The sequence below is a fragment of the Ascaphus truei genome, unplaced genomic scaffold, assembly GCF_040206685.1.
Source record: "Ascaphus truei isolate aAscTru1 unplaced genomic scaffold, aAscTru1.hap1 HAP1_SCAFFOLD_747, whole genome shotgun sequence".
In the NCBI taxonomy this organism is placed as follows: Eukaryota; Metazoa; Chordata; class Amphibia; order Anura; family Ascaphidae; genus Ascaphus; species Ascaphus truei.
The window spans coordinates 89,183-105,222 of NW_027457082.1; the positions used below are offsets into that span (position 1 = coordinate 89,183).

Here is a 16,040-nt window from a genome sequence, read left to right on the forward strand (position 1 = left end):
GCGGGACCTAGGCTCTGCGCATGCGCAATCGCCGCCATTATTATTATTTTTTTTTAACCGCGCAGGGGACCCAGCAGCCGGACCCCCCTGACTCACGGGACCCGGGACGCCCGTGCCTTTTGTCCCCCCGTTGGCGGCCCTGACTGCCTGTTAGTATATCTATACTTGTCCCTCACTTCCTAACAGCCACGGCAGTGAATGGGTTAGTAAACGTGCACAGGGGTGGAAATAGTAAACGTTGTGTCTCTCCCCCCTCCAGACCACGTGACTTCCGCGCATGAAGTCCCCGTCTGTGGATTATTTGAGGCATTTTTCTTACACAGCCGCTTAATGGGACAAATATAGCAGCGCGTGGCCCCCGTGGCTGGGAGCCAGGTATCTGGGCGTGGCCTTCTCCTAACCACTGGCGCAGATACAGCTGTACTCTGCCGCCCCCCTGTGCCACACTGCAGTACTGCAACCACACCAACAGAGAATTCTCTCAACTCCAACGCCCCCTGTGCCACACTGCAGTACTGCAACCAAACCAACGCCCACGGACGCCCAGATTCCCAATGCGCAATTAACGGGCGCTATGTCTATGTTCCCTGAGGCTCGCGGGTACAGGCGGGCGAATCCGCCCACATCCATTCTCACGGATTTTTCTCGCACTTGCCACCCAGAATCCTTTTTCCGGGGCGTAAAATCCGTATACGGATTTGGTCGGTTTTAATTCCGCGCGGATTCATCAAACTCCGCCACTGAACGCAACCCGTGGGGCGGATTCTTAATGCTGAATCCACGGATTGGAGTCTACCAATCCGCCCCACGGGCTGCGGAATCCGCGCAGCGTATTGGTAATAATAACTAAAAAATCCGCAGAACGCGAACCGCCCTCTGTGACACCGATCCGCTGAAATTCCACCCGTCTCTACTAACGTGGATCCTGGAAGCGAAAACAGCGTCCGTTCTGCGTCTCGTCGGCATGGCGCTCACCTCACGTTATTGTGAGCGTGGAGATCCAATAACACTCTGGTATAGTTCTCACCAGCGGCCGTCGAGGTGAACGCACGGCACTTCCGAGCCTTTGAATATATTGCCGTTATTGCATCATTTCATTTTGAGAAAAGCGCAATGTGAAATAGTGATTATTAATAACTTAGGGTGACTTATTCTTCTCCTTCTCTGCCTCTCTATACATATTTAGTATTATAAAATAACGGTGAGCCCGGGCGGAACAAGGAGGAGGAAGCGGATAAGCTGCTGGGTCGCGCAGGTGCGCCCCATGGGGCAGCCAGATTAGACCTGGGGGGGAACGTCAGAGCGAGGACAAAGATTGGAGGCAGAACCCGCGGACAGAAAGATTGATCGCGCGCCGTCCGCGCAGCGGGACCGCCGTGGCATCGCGCATCTTGAGTGCCTGAGGGAGTGGGATGTAGAGGTAAGTTCCAGCCATCAGGATGGCGAATCCTCACAGTAAGTAACAATATGAGAGTTATATCTCACACTTATCCTGCCCCTGTAACAGACCTGTGATCTCACACTTATCCTGCCCCTGTAACAGACCTGTGATCTCACACTTATCCTGCCCCTGTAACAGACCTGTGATCTCACACTTATCCTGCCCCTGTAACAGACCTGTGATCTCACACTTATCCTGCCCCTGTAACAGACCTGTGATCTCACACTTATCCTGCCCCTGTATCAGACCTGTGATCTCACACTTATCCTGCCCCTGTAACAGACCTGTGATCTCACACTTATCCTGCCCCTGTAACAGACCTGTGATCTCACACTTATCCTGCCCCTGTAACAGACCTGTGATCTCACACTTATCCTGCCCCTGTAACAGACCTGTGATCTCACACTTATCCTGCCCCTGTAACAGACCTGTGATCTCACACTTATCCTGCCCCTGTAACAGACCTGTGATCTCACACTTATCCTGCCCCTGTAACAGACCTAACTGTGATCTCACACTTATCCTCCCCTGTAACAGACCTAACTGTGATCTCACACTTATCCTGCCCCTGTAACAGACCTGTGATCTCACACTTATCCTGCCCCTGTAACAGACCTAACTGTGATCTCACACTTATCCTGCCCCTGTAACAGACCTAACTGTGATCTCACACTTATCCTGCCCCTGTAACAGACCTAACTGTGATCTCACACTTATCCTGCCCCTGTAACAGACCTGTGATCTCACACTTATCCTGCCCCTGTAACAGACCTGTGACCTCACACTTATCCTGCCCCTGTAACAGACCTGTGATCTCACACTTATCCTGCCCCTGTAACAGACCTGTGATCTCACACTTATCCTGCCCCTGTAACAGACCTGTGATCTCACACTTATCCTGCCCCTGTAACAGACCTGTGATCTCACACTTATCCTGCCCCTGTAACAGACCTGTGATCTCACACTTATCCTGCCCCTGTAACAGACCTGTGATCTCACACTTATCCTGCCCCAGTAACAGACCTGTGATCTCACACTTATCCTGCCCCTGTAACAGACCTGTGATCTCACACTTATCCTGCCCCTGTAACAGATCTAACTGTGATCTCACACATATCCTGCCCCTGTAACAGACCTGTGATCTCACACTTATCCTGCCCTTGTAACAGATCTAACTGTGATCTCACACTTATCCTGCCCCTGTAACAGACCTGTGATCTCACACTTATCCTGCCTCTGTAACAGACCTGTGATCTCACACTTATCCTGCCCCTGTAACAGACCTAACTGTGATCTCACACTTATCCTGCCCCTGTAACAGATCTAACTGTGATCTCACACTTATCCTGCCCCTGTAACAGACCTGTGATCTCACACTTATCCTGCCCTTGTAACAGATCTAACTGTGATCTCACACTTATCCTGCCCCTGTAACAGATCTAACTGTGATCTCACACTTATCCTGCCCCTGTAACAGACCTGTGATCTCACACTTATCCTGCCCCTGTAACAGACCTGTGATCTCACACTTATCCTGCCCCTGTAACATACCTGTGATCTCACACTTATCCTGCCCCTGTAACAGACCTGTGATCTCACACTTATCCTGCCCCAGTAACAGATCTAACTGTGATCTCACACATATCCTGCCCCTGTAACAGACCTGTGATCTCACACGTATCCTGCCCTTGTAACAGATCTAACTGTGATCTCACACTTATCCTGCCCCTGTAACAGACCTGTGATCTCACACTTATCCTGCCCCTGTAACAGACCTAACTGTGATCTCACACGTATCCTGCCCCTGTAACAGATCTAACTGTGATCTCACACTTATCCTGCCCCTGTAACAGACCTGTGATCTCACACTTATCCTGCCCTTGTAACAGATCTAACTGTGATCTCACACTTATCCTGCCCCTGTAACAGATCTAACTGTGATCTCACACTTATCCTGCCCCTGTAACAGACCTGTGATCTCACACTTATCCTGCCCCTGTAACAGACCTGTGATCTCACACTTATCCTGCCCCTGTAACATACCTGTGATCTCACACTTATCCTGCCCCTGTAACAGACCTGTGATCTCACACTTATCCTGCCCCTGTAACATACCTGTGATCTCACACTTATCCTGCCCCTGTAACAGACCTGTGATCTCACACTTATCCTGCCCTTGTAACAGATCTAACTGTGATCTCACACTTATCCTTCCCCTGTAACAGATCTAACTGTGATCTCACACTTATCCTGCCCCTGTAACAGACATGTGATCTCACACTTATCCTGCCCCTGTAACAGAACTGTGATCTCACACTTATCCTGCCCCTGTAACAGACCTAACTGTGATCTCACACTTATTCTGCCCCTGTAACAGACCTGTGATCTCACACTTATCCTGCCCCTGTAACAGATCTAACTGTGATCTCACACTTATCCTGCCACTGTTACAGATCTGTGATCTCACACTTATCCTGCCTCTGTAATAGACCTAACTGTGATCTCACACTTATCCTGCCCCTGTAACAGACTTATGATCTCACACTTATCCTGCCCCTGTAACAGACCTGTGATCTCACACTTATCCTGCCCCTGTAACAGACCTATCTGTGACTTCACACTTATCCTGCCCCTGTAACAGACGTGTGATCTCACACTTATCCTGCCCCTGTAACAGACCTGTGATCTCACACTTATCCTGCCCCTGTAACAGACCTATCTATGACTTCACACTTATCCTGCCCCTGTAACAGACCTGTGATCTCACACTTATCCTGCCCCTGTAACAGACATGTGATCTCACACTTATCCTGCCCCTGTAACAGACCTAACTGTGATCTCACACTTATCCTGCCCCTGTAACAGACCTAACTGTGATCTCACACTTATCCTGCCCCTGTAACAGACCTAACTGTGATCTCACACTTATCCTGCTCCTGTAACAGATCTATCCGTGTTGGGGTCATTCACTAAGCTCTGTTAAGTCACTTTTAGAACGCAAAGTGCTCTTAGAACGTGATGTTGCGCTGAACCCGATGCACTAAGCAACGCAAACAGGCACTTTGCGCTCTAAAACTGACTTTTTTCAGGAATTTTTTCTAAGTCCAACTTTGCTTGTTCGTTACCCTGTTTGCGTTAAATTCGGCCCTTAAGCGGGATGCACTAAGCAACGCAACCTTAGCGTACGCGAAAGTTGCATTGATCAGAACACGTCAGCTCAAGGTAGACGCAAAAAAAGCTGGACATGCGCAAAACCCACACAACAGGCCAGCGGGTGTCCCCGGCTGACCCCGCGGTGGTCCCCGGCCATCCCGGGGTCCCTGCGGGCCTGCGGTACCAATGTTGTGCCTCCAAAAATAATAAACAATATTTATATCTAAATACCCCCCCTAAGACATACAATACAGTAATGGGCAAAATTACTATTATCCACATATGGATAATAATGCATTTGCCCATTTTAAATACATATAAATTACAATAAATACAGTAAAAACATATAACACTTACCTTTTACAGGCACCCACGGTGAAGGCCGTCTTCATCCTCATCTTCATCCTGCCCATGTCCTTCCGGTGCTGCAAAACATACACAAGAATAAAAACATCCAATGTAATGTCCCCTAACCCCTTAATCACCATAGCGGTTATTAACCGCTACAGTCATTAAGGGTTAACCCACCCTCACCCACCACTCGGGAGGCCTACATACCCTCCCCCACTAACCCCCCACCCCGTGAGGCCTAACCACCCTCACCCACTACCCAACCGGGAAGCCTACCCACATACCCTTGGGGCCAATACCCCCTTCCCCCACCCCCAGTACCCACAATAAAAACAATACACTGCCCCACAATAAACATCATTATATTTATTAAATACATAACCCACCCCCTGTGCCCCCCTATAAATAAAGGATTTATTATTTTACATACACGGTTCATACCCCAGCCCCACGGGAGTCCCCGGTGGGCCTGACGGGTCACCTCACAGACCTACAGGTTACCAGCATCATGTTTCACACAGGGTCTGGAGGCCTGTTGGTGGGTCCCGACAGGCGCCATGGTCCACCAGGTGGTCTCCGCGGGTCACCGTGGGCCACAATGGGGTCTCCACGGTAGGCCCGCAGATGTCTGGGGTGCCCCGGGTCAGACCCACAGGTGTCTGAGGGGCTTCGGCTGGTTCCCACGGGGGGTCTGTGGGCCCACGGGTGGTTCCTACGGGTCTGTGGTGCCCCCACAGATGTGGGGCTACCGGTTCTTCCCTGCAAGTGTCCCCCGTGGACCCGGCAGCCTGGTACCCGTGAGAAGCCCGAGGATACCGCAGGTGGTCTCCAGAGGTCCCCCGCAAACCAAAAGGAACCAATCCTGTATGTAAAAAAAATAAACCGCACCTATACATTAAATACATCAAACCCCCTCTCCCCCCCCCCCCCCCACACATACAGTATAATAATGTGCGAAATAACTATTATCCAGATATGGATAATAGATTATTTGCCCATTATGAAACACATAAAACATGCATAAATCAAAACATGAATTTTTAATCTTAAAATCACCACATTGCATGTTACAATAAATCCAGCAGCAATTGTAAATATAAAACAACAAACCAGCAGCTACACAAATGTATATGAAATATCACACAATTGCATGGAGTGTGTACATGATGCAATTAATCTGTGCATCATGTAACACTATGCAAAATATATGTAACAATAAAATACACTATGAACAATGTCCCCTAACCACCAATGCCATCATGAAAATCAAATAGAAACTAAGCAACATCAATACAATTACCATCAATCAATTAATCCATTTCCTAAACAAATTACAATACAATACAAATCAAGTATACAATTCCCTATTCAATTCCTAAAGCCAAACCATTGCCAAAAGAATTCGAATTGAAAGTAACCACCATCATTCTAATCTAACTACCAGAAAGAAGCCATTAAAAATAACCTGTAACTAAATACAAATTACATTATTCACACCAATGTCAAAATAAAGCTGATAAATACATTAGCCATACATGAAAAGAACATAAACATTAGCAAAACCATCAATTATTATCCCTGTATGTCTTTACATATAGATAGATATACATAACATACAGGGGCAATAATAGAGCATAAAAAACAATGCATTTACATCCAAAAATCACATATAATACACCCATTCAGTGTCCGTGAATGTATTTATAGCCATAGGTACATAATAGATACATTCACGGGCATTAAATGGGACTGAAAAAATAAAAGACATGAATCAAAAATAAAAAAACCTGTAAAAGTAAAAATAATAAACTTTTCTTTTGTTTACTTACCATTAGATGCCCACTCACCGAAATCCAGGCGACCCGGAAGCACTGGAACCAATCCACAGGTAACCATAAAAAAATAAACCCTTACAATCCATAACGGTGTCTTCTTTCTTCTATTTGTAATCCTTCCCGTCAGTTTTGGGGTCTTCTTTTCTTCTTCTCCGTCTTCTTCCATCTTCTTACGCCACACCCTTCTTTTCTTCTTAGGAGGGGAGGTGTTCCCTCCTCAGCGTCTGGCTTCAAAATGAGACGACATAGGCTTTTATAGGCCTATGACATCACATTTTGGTCAAATGTTTCCCACGGCCCAAAAATATGTGATTTGGAAAAAAACAAAAAAAAATGATGACGTCATTTAAAGGCAATGACGCCAGCCAATCAGAATGGCTGAGCTTCAATTGCCTTTAAGATGACGTCATCAAAACAAAGATGGCCGGCGACACATGGTACGGTAGCCAATCAGAGCGTGGGAACGAAATCCCAACTCTGATTGGCTCAAGTAGACCATGTGACAGAGGCTTTGCTTCAGCCAATCAGAGTTTGGAGGACCCCGGGACGGCCGCGGGTACCCCCGGACTCCAGCGGGGACGCCCGCACTCCCGCGGGGACCCCCGCTTGGTGAGCCGGGGACCCCCGCGGGGTCAGCCAGGGGCACCCACGCAACCCCCGGCCTCCCTCGGGGACCCCTGCGGGGTCAGCCGGGGACACCCGCCGGCCTGTTGTATGGGTTTTGTGTATGCAAAAATGTAAAGCAAGAAAGTCCAACTTTTTTGCGCCTACCTTGAGTTGACGTGTTTTCTTGAACGCAACTTTCACGTACGCTAAGGTTGCGTAGCTTAGTGTATCCCGCTTAAGGGCAGAATTTCACGCAAACAGGGTAACGAACGAGCAAAGTTGGACTTAGAAAAATTTCCAGAAAAAAGACACTTTTAGAGCGCAAAGTGCCTCTTTGCGTGGCTTAGTGAATCGTGTTCAGCGCAACATCACGTTCGAAGAGCACTTTGCGTTCTAAAAACGACTTATCGGAGCTTAGTGCATGACCCCCTATGTCCTTAAACTGTGCTAGTTCCGATCCGGACTCTGTGGCAAGGAAAAAAATGGAAGTTTCTGTGTGAGTGACCCGATCGGCACTATCGCAGTATAATGAATAACCCTCATTGGGTGCATATGTCCGTCTGTGTATTTATGTATATACACATATAATGACAGCCTAACTTACTGGAATTACAGTAAGAAAGTATATATAGGGGCGTGTCCAGCAGCCGAGCTAAGAAGCTGTGCAGCCAGAGAGCTCCTGAGCGACAGGCACCAAAAGCGCCCTGCAAAGCCCTAAAAACCCACATAAACAAAGAAAAAAAGGTCCACACAGGCGGGTAAACCGCGCAGGAACTAGATCGGCGGAGGTAAGAGGGGAGGCGGAGGGGGCCCTGACAAATGGGAGCCCTAACCAAGCCAGGCAGAGGGCAGGCAGCCAAGGCACAAAGGCGGGGGGAGTGAAGTGAGGAGCGGCGGCCATCTAGACTCAGTACACACTGCAGGAGTGCTAGCAGTGGTGTTCTGCCCCCGGCCCCCACACCCCTGCCCCCACACCTGAACTAACTCAGAGCATCCCTGACCAAGAGGGGGAGCACCTGAGAGTGACTAACCCAACAAGAATCTGCAGCAGGCAGCCTAAAGGAGCCCAAAAGCAAAGACTCACAAAACATACCCCTCATTCAAGATGTCCGCTAGGACCCCCTGACTAGAGGGTGGGAGGGCAGGAGGGAGACAAAAAATAACCAACCTGCAGGAGAGGACCAAGAAGGGAGCCCAGAGGTTAAAACCTAAATAAGAGGCCTGGGAGATACCCCACTGCTCAATAGACTGTACACCACGGGCACCACCTGAGCACTAAAGCCCGAAACCGGAAGCTGCACACGAACACATGCACGCCCCCTTCCCCCCCCCTCCCCCCACCCCCAACGAAATGCTAAAGAACCAGGGTCTATGTACTTAGACCCATGCACTAACAAAATGTCCAAGTGAAGGGATGCAACTGTGGTACTGAGATAAGCCCAGTGAAGGTACAAGATTTACTCTGAGTTTCTATAACCTAACACAGACAAATAAAGCATAAAAAGAAAGATTGAGGACTGACATACTCGCATACCCTCCAGCTGAGCACCAACGACATGGCTCCTCCCAGAAAGTCAGGGAAACCAGAAGCCTCCACGTTCTTCACGAAAAGAAGAGCAACACCTTCACTAACAGGCAAAGGTAACGCAGCCCAAGACCCAGAGGAAACGGGCTTGGACGCAGAGCAAGACCCAGACATCAGAAACGAGCTAAAAGCCTGGGTCAAAGAAATAAAGCAGACGTTTCACGAGGAGCTGCAAAGCGCAATGCAGAGCCTCCACACCAGGGTCGTGGAGGTGGAAGAACGAACAACAGGACTGGAGGTAGCCATGGAGGCGGTCACCGAAAAGCAAGTGGAGGCAGACGGAGAAATATCCCAAATAAAAGAACAGATTGCCCGACTCCAGGATGCCCAAGAAGAGGCAGAGAACAGATCACGGAGGAACAATCTCAGAATCCGTAACATCCCAGAGTCAGTCCCCAATGAGGAAATCAAGCCCTACCTCAACAGATTATTCCAGAGTATCCTCCCTGAAGCGCCCAACACTAAGCTTGAACTGGACAGAGCCCACAGAGTATACAGACCGAAAGAATTCGAAAACAGAGGACCCAGAGATACAATTACAAGGCTCCACTATTATACCATCAAAGAGGAAATATTCAACAAAGTCAGAAACCTAGACAAGATCACCTTTGAAAATGCAGAACTACAGATCTTCACAGACCTCGCACCAACAACACTCGCCAGAAGACACGAACTCAGAGAAATCACAAGCTACCTGAGAAGCAAGGACGTCAGGTGGCTGTGCAGGGGCAGGGGCAGTGGCTGTGCAGGGGCAGTGGCTGGGCAGGGGCAGTGGCTGTGCAGGGGCAGGGTCTGTGCAGGGGCAGTGGCTGTGCAGGGGCAGGGTCTGTGCAGGGGCAAGGTCTGTGCAGGGTCTGGGTCTGCATGGTCAGTGGCTGGGCAGGGTCAGTGGCTGGGCAGAGTCAGTGGATGGGTAGGGTCTGTGCAGGGGCAGTGGCTGTGTACGGTGTGTGCAGGGTCTGTGCAGGGGCAGGGTCTGGGTCTGTGCAGGGGCAGTGGCTGTGTACGGTATGTGCAGGGTCTGGGTCTGGGCAGGGTCTGTGCAGGGGCAGGGTCAGTGGCTGTGTACAGTATATGCAGGGTCTGGGCAGAGTCTGGGCAGGGTCTGTGCAGGGTCAGTGGCTGTGTAGGGTCAGTGGCTGTGTAGAGTATGTGCAGGGGTAGGGTCAGTGGCTGGGCAGGGTCTGTACAGGGGCAGGGTCTGTGCAGGGTCAGTGGCTGTGTAGGGTATGTGCAGGTTCTGTGCATGGGCAGGGTCAGTGGCTGTGTAGGGTATGTGCAGGTTCTGTGCATGGGCAGGGTCAGTGGCTGTGTAGGGTATGTGCAGGGGCAGGGTCAGTGGCTGTGCAGGGGCAGGGTCAGTAGCTGTGTAGGGTATGTGCAGGGGCAGGGGCAGTGCAGGGGCAGTGGCTGTGTACGGTATGTGCAGGGTCTGTGCAGGGGCAGTGGCTGTGTACGGTATGTGCAGGGTCTGTGCAGGGGCAGGGTCTGTGCAGGGGCAGGGTCTGTGCAGGGGCAGGGTCTGTGTAGGGTATGGGCAGGGGCTGTGCATGGGCAGGGTCAGTGGCTGTGTAGGGTATGTGCAGGGTCTGTGCATGGGCAGGATCAGTGGCTGTGTTGGGTATGTGCAGGGGCAGGGTCTGGGCAGGGTCTGTGCAGGGTCAGTGGCTTGGCAGGGGCAGGGGCAGTGGCTTTGTAGGGTATGTGCAGGGGCAGGGGCAGTGGCTGTGCAGGGGCAGGGGAGGGTCAGTGGCTGTGTAGGGGCAGGGGCAGTGGCTGTGCAGGGTCAGTGGCTGTGCGTCTGTGCAGGTCAGAAAGAGAATGGGGCGTGGAGAGAGAATAGACGGGGAAGGAGAGAATAGAGGAGGGGATTGAGAGAGAGAAAATGGAGGAGCGGAGGAACAGAGAGAGAATGGGGGATGGGGAGAGAATGGGGGATGGGGAGAGAATGAGGGGCGGAAGGGAGAGAGTATGGTGAGAGGAAGGGAGTGAAACGGGGGAAGGGAAGGGAGAGAGACTGGTGGGGTGAGAGAAAATGGGGGTGGGGGAGGGTAAGAGAAAATGGGGGGGGGAGGAGGGATAGAGGGAATGGGGAGAAGGTAGAGAGAGAATGGGAAGAGGTGAAATGAATAATACAGCATCAATGGTGACACTATTAGAAAAATATCATAATATTCATTTTTTAATAATGTAATTTGTTGTATTGATAATTTTTATGTGTCCCGGTTTTTCATTTTCAAAATCTTGTCACCCTAAAGGAGGAGGTGCTGCAAGATAGATATTTTATTGTTTAAATGATAACAAATAGAAAGAATATGACATTATAATAGTAATAATCCCCGAAGGACAGGACATTACCTGGCCATGAATGGACGTAATTAACATATACTGTATAAGCACAACGTAATGTATACACTACCGACACACTTTATCCTAGTGCGGCTCATTCCGCAAGCCGGGAAATGTCCCGGCTTGCGAGCCGCACTCCCTCAGCGTGCTCCCCGAGGGAGCCCTGGTGTCCCGCGATGTGGGGGACGGCGGCAGGGGGTTCCGGGGGACCCGGGGGACCCGGCAGCGGTAGGGAGAGCGCCCCGATCGGAGGGCGCTCTTCCGCTGCTTCGGCGCGCGCCCGGCACCCTCCGGCGCGCGCCAGGTTACTGCTGCGGCCGAGAACGGGCAAATGCTCGAATAAACTCGGCCTCAGCAGTAGCAGACAGAATCGCTTTATTTGGGGAAAATTACAAGGTGGAAATGTTGCTGTAAACTGATAAAACCGAGTCTGCAAACGTCACAGCACCTGGGGGATTCTGGGTAACCGCGGTTGCCGGCGCATGTTATCTGTTTGATAAATCCTAATATACAGCAGCTTCACAAAATAGTGCCAGCGTTCATAAGGAAGAACGGCTATAGGGCTATTATAGGGGCCTTTATAGGGGCTATTATGATGTGAGCTGCTTATAGCTCATTGGGGTATAACCAGCCACTAATAAAATCCCTGCATACCCTGTATTGTGTGTTCTGGGGAATTTGCTGTTATGTTTTAAGAGTTTTAGGGACTTATTAACCCTTTGAGTGCCACAGCCGCTACGGCAGTGTGGTCATGTGATCACGGCAGCCATTTTGGAGGAAACAGATGAAGAGGGATTCTCAGTTTCCTCACTGGTTAGAACGCGTCGGGTGCTCCATGGGAACACAGGACGCGGTCTAACCCGGAAAAACAACACGCACACACGTAGTCACTGTGTCCTGGGGCACGCATAGGGTTAAATCCGCTCCGAAGCGGTGTCCGAAAACTCCCATTCACGTGAGCGGAGCAATTGGAATTATCCCCTTAATGAGGCGGATGGGGAGATGGAGGGGGGGAAGGGGGGCCCATTATGCACAGAGGAAACGGTCCCAGAATTCCTGGCGCTGCCCCACGGTATCTTGTTTCTTTACATTGATGATGTCATTTAAAAGGTGCAAACCCCACGTAGTTATCCAAAGATAATCTCTGTAAAGAACTTTAATACTTTACCAAATGCAACCGGGCTAAAAGCAAAAAATGTGTCTTCCTATTGTTTGTTTGTTTGGAGATGACAAAATGTGCATTTGTTGAGGGCCTTTAAATGGGTGGGATTGTCAATTGTTTCCTCTGCACTGAACCCTCCCCCCCAATCAGAGGGCCAATCATAATAAGGGACGGAGAGAGGGGGCTATTCCTGTGCAATCTCCTGTAGGACACAGTGACATCCCTCCCAAATCCCAGCTCCCCATGATGTGTGTGTATCAGTGTGTTACTAAATATGTGCAGTGGTTAAAGAGCATCAGATGCTGCATTAGGGCCCGGGGGTTGACACCTTCTATTGGAGGCTAACCCGGAGATAACATCTGTTACATTTATCTTCTTTATATATGTTTATTTCTCTTACCTTCAGCGGCGTCTTCCGGCATCCTCCCGGCATCGCTCCGGCATCTCCCCCTGCAAATCCCATCAACATGGCTGTGTGACATCAAATGGGGCCGCGTTGCCACCCGGAGATTTACCAGGTAAACCTATAGCCCGGAGATAAGTGGCCGACACCCGTAGTCTCCGGATCAAACCCGGAGTGGTGGCAAACCCTGATTAGGCCCCCGCAGGCAGAGGGCAGCATTAGCCCCATTACTGCCCGAGGGGCCATGTACACAGCGCTGCCCATGTTATTATTATATCGCTCTGCGGGCCCCTGTGGCAGTGATTGGGTTACATTTGGGCTTATCTGACCCCCATATATATATATATATATATGTATATATACATACATACATACGTGTGTGTGTGTGTGTGTGTGTGTGTGTCTCTGTCTGTCTATATATATATATATATATATCTGTAACACAAAAGGAGAGAAAGAAGGGTCAAAAAGGTGCACTCAAACAATATATAATGAAAAAGTAGAAAAAATGGACTTTATTGGCAATGAGTATTAAAAAACACATAAGACAGATAAATAACTGTGTGATGCAAAGGTTGAAAATTAGACACCAAAAAGGCACAAAAGTCTGGTAAGAACCAATTCAAGGGAGTTAAGATATAACATAACAAAACCAGGGGAAAGGAAATTCCCCCAGTGATGTGACAAAGATCGGCCGATCTGTAGCAAATAACTCAAAAAAATATATAGATGGTAAGAAATCCTTAATAAACATTGGGGGATTATACTAAATGATTCTATCATTGGATATAAACTACCACCTAAGATACCAATTGTATTTCAAAAAGCAAGAAGTATCCTATCTATGATAGCACCTCGCAGGTTATGAACAGAAAACAAGGGGAGTTTAATGAATGGACGTTCCTCAAATAGTAATTTCTCCTGTGGGAGAACACGGTGCCTTACGTGTAAACATCGTAAGAAAGTGGATACGGTTACCTCCCACTCCAATGGAGTGTCATATCCAGTAGTAGGACATACAGACTGTTTGTCTACACATTGTAACGGATCGGGGGACTTGCTCTTCCCAGCGTGTCCCCGTCACCTTGCATCCTCCACCGGCTAACCTCTCCTTACCTCCTCAATCTCTGCCTCATCCCCTCGCGGCGCGGTCTGCACGCTCCGGCTCACGCTCTGCGCGCACGCGCGGTCCCCTCACTGTGCGCGCGCGTTCCCGGTCCCTGGTCTCCCATCGGCGTGCATCCGTCACCCCAGCCCCTTCTCTACCTGATTCCTACGCTTCTCCATCCTCTCTGACTCCTCTGCCGAACACCTCCTCCGCGATGCTTCCCCCACGCTCTGGTGCTCGTGCGATGCACGCGCGTAACAGTGTTACAGAGGGCGTGCGCACCCGCTCTCCAGACACTGGCTCCACCCCCATAGGTTGCAGGCTATTTCCCTTGATTACTTCCCTGTCTCCTCCCCTGCTCTCACTGACCTATCCCTGCGAGCTCCCAGACAAACTCCTGCTCCACCCCTTCCTGCTGTTTGTCCTCCTTCCTTTATAACCCCACTCTGTCCTCTCTTTCATTGCTCTGCATAGCTTTCCTGTAGCTCCTGTGTGTGCAATGTCTATGCCCAGCTCCCTTTTCTGTTTCAGCCCTGGTTCCTGTCCCAGCCCGTTTGGATTCCTTTGGTTTGAACTTGAACTCTGCTTTGGATTTGACTACGCTGCCTTCTCCTGCCCTTGAACTCTGGCTTACGGAAATCACTACGCTGCTCTCTCCAATCCTTGAACTCTGGCACTTGGACATTACCCTCCGACCTCTGGCACCCCGGACTCAGCAAGTATACCTTAACCCTTTCTCACCAGGCCCGGCAACGCTAATTACCACACTCTGGGCACGCCCTCACTGCTGTGGGTGCGTGTGATACCCTTACCCACCTCAGTACTGGGGACTGGCCAGGTCTGCGGGCATACAGGCGTTACACACATATAGTATATCTGCTCACCTGTCCAGGCGGTCCCCAAGTATGTTGAGCGGACAGTGCGTATATGAAGTACGCGCTTCCTAGTATTTCAAGACATTATTCCCAAATACATAATAAGGATCCAGGGTCTTTATCTCTGATCGGCTTTGAAGCTATTCCGTCTTATCTATTAAGTGGTGTGATAGGTTCAAAAGATTGAGCCTTAGGGAAACATATTAGATTTATGTCATGGGAACATTAACATTTTTTCCCCTCATTCATCAAAGCCAAATTTTTGTCATCTTTTGAGAGTCTCGTAGAACGAGACTTAATTCTTTTACATAAGGGTTTCACTTTTGATTCTCGCAGACATACTCACTTTGTGTCAGGAATCGGCGTTCTCCTCGCTTCTCACACAAAGCACTCCCTCTCCGCAAGGAGTCCCTGGACACACTAAACAATCCTGCCTTACCGGTCTCCACGGCTCCTCGCCCCTGCCGCCGTCGCGGGATCACTCCCCTCGGCGATTCCTCTGCTCAGCGCCGGTTGCGCCCACGCCCTCCTACACGCACGCCAGCCCCAGACGTTATGTGCATGCATTCTCAGTTTACAGAGCACATGCCTAACAGAGCACTTTTAACCACTGCTGCTGCAGTGAGGCGTCGCCCCCAAGCATCACACAGTTCAAGGCAAATCAATGATTACACTCAGCTGGGCTGTAACACCTCTCTCCTATCAGGGAGGACTCCTTGCAGTCCTCCAGGCCTGCCCCCTTTTCCCATTGGCCTGCCCAGCTTTATTATGCCTGTGCTTCCCATCACTCGTCGCTCGACATAGTTCTGTATGGAAGCATTTGATTTTTCTATCAGTGACTCCTCAGGTATTGACGCGGATTGGACGACTACCCCCTCTGGCTCTCGACTTTGGCTCTACTTGGACTTCGTGACTTCTGGCATCCCTGATCTTGGCAACGGCAATAACTACTCCTTCTCTACTACCGGTACCGGCAAGTATTGTCTTCACTACTATACCTGGCCTGGCAACAATAACACCACACTCCGGACACGCTCCCTTTGCTGCGGGTGCGTGTATCCCTACGTCCCACCTCAGCACAGGGGACGGGTCTGGTCTGCGGGCAGCACCGGCGTAACATTATGTCGAGCCCACAAGACGCAGACCAGACCGAACTACAGCAGTTTCTCTCT

At 49.9% G+C, this 16,040-nt stretch overlaps 1 long non-coding RNA gene across 1 annotated transcript; it reads left to right on the plus strand.

The window, feature by feature from the left end:
• The first annotated feature begins 69 nt into the window (after positions 1 to 69).
• LOC142486112 (uncharacterized) lies at positions 70 to 13,191 on the plus strand. Its single transcript, XR_012798803.1, has 4 exons — positions 70 to 202; positions 1,187 to 1,420; positions 6,781 to 6,833; positions 12,889 to 13,191. It is a non-coding gene; the product is annotated as an uncharacterized LOC142486112 (long non-coding RNA).
• Positions 13,192 to 16,040: the final 2,849 nt, after the last annotated feature.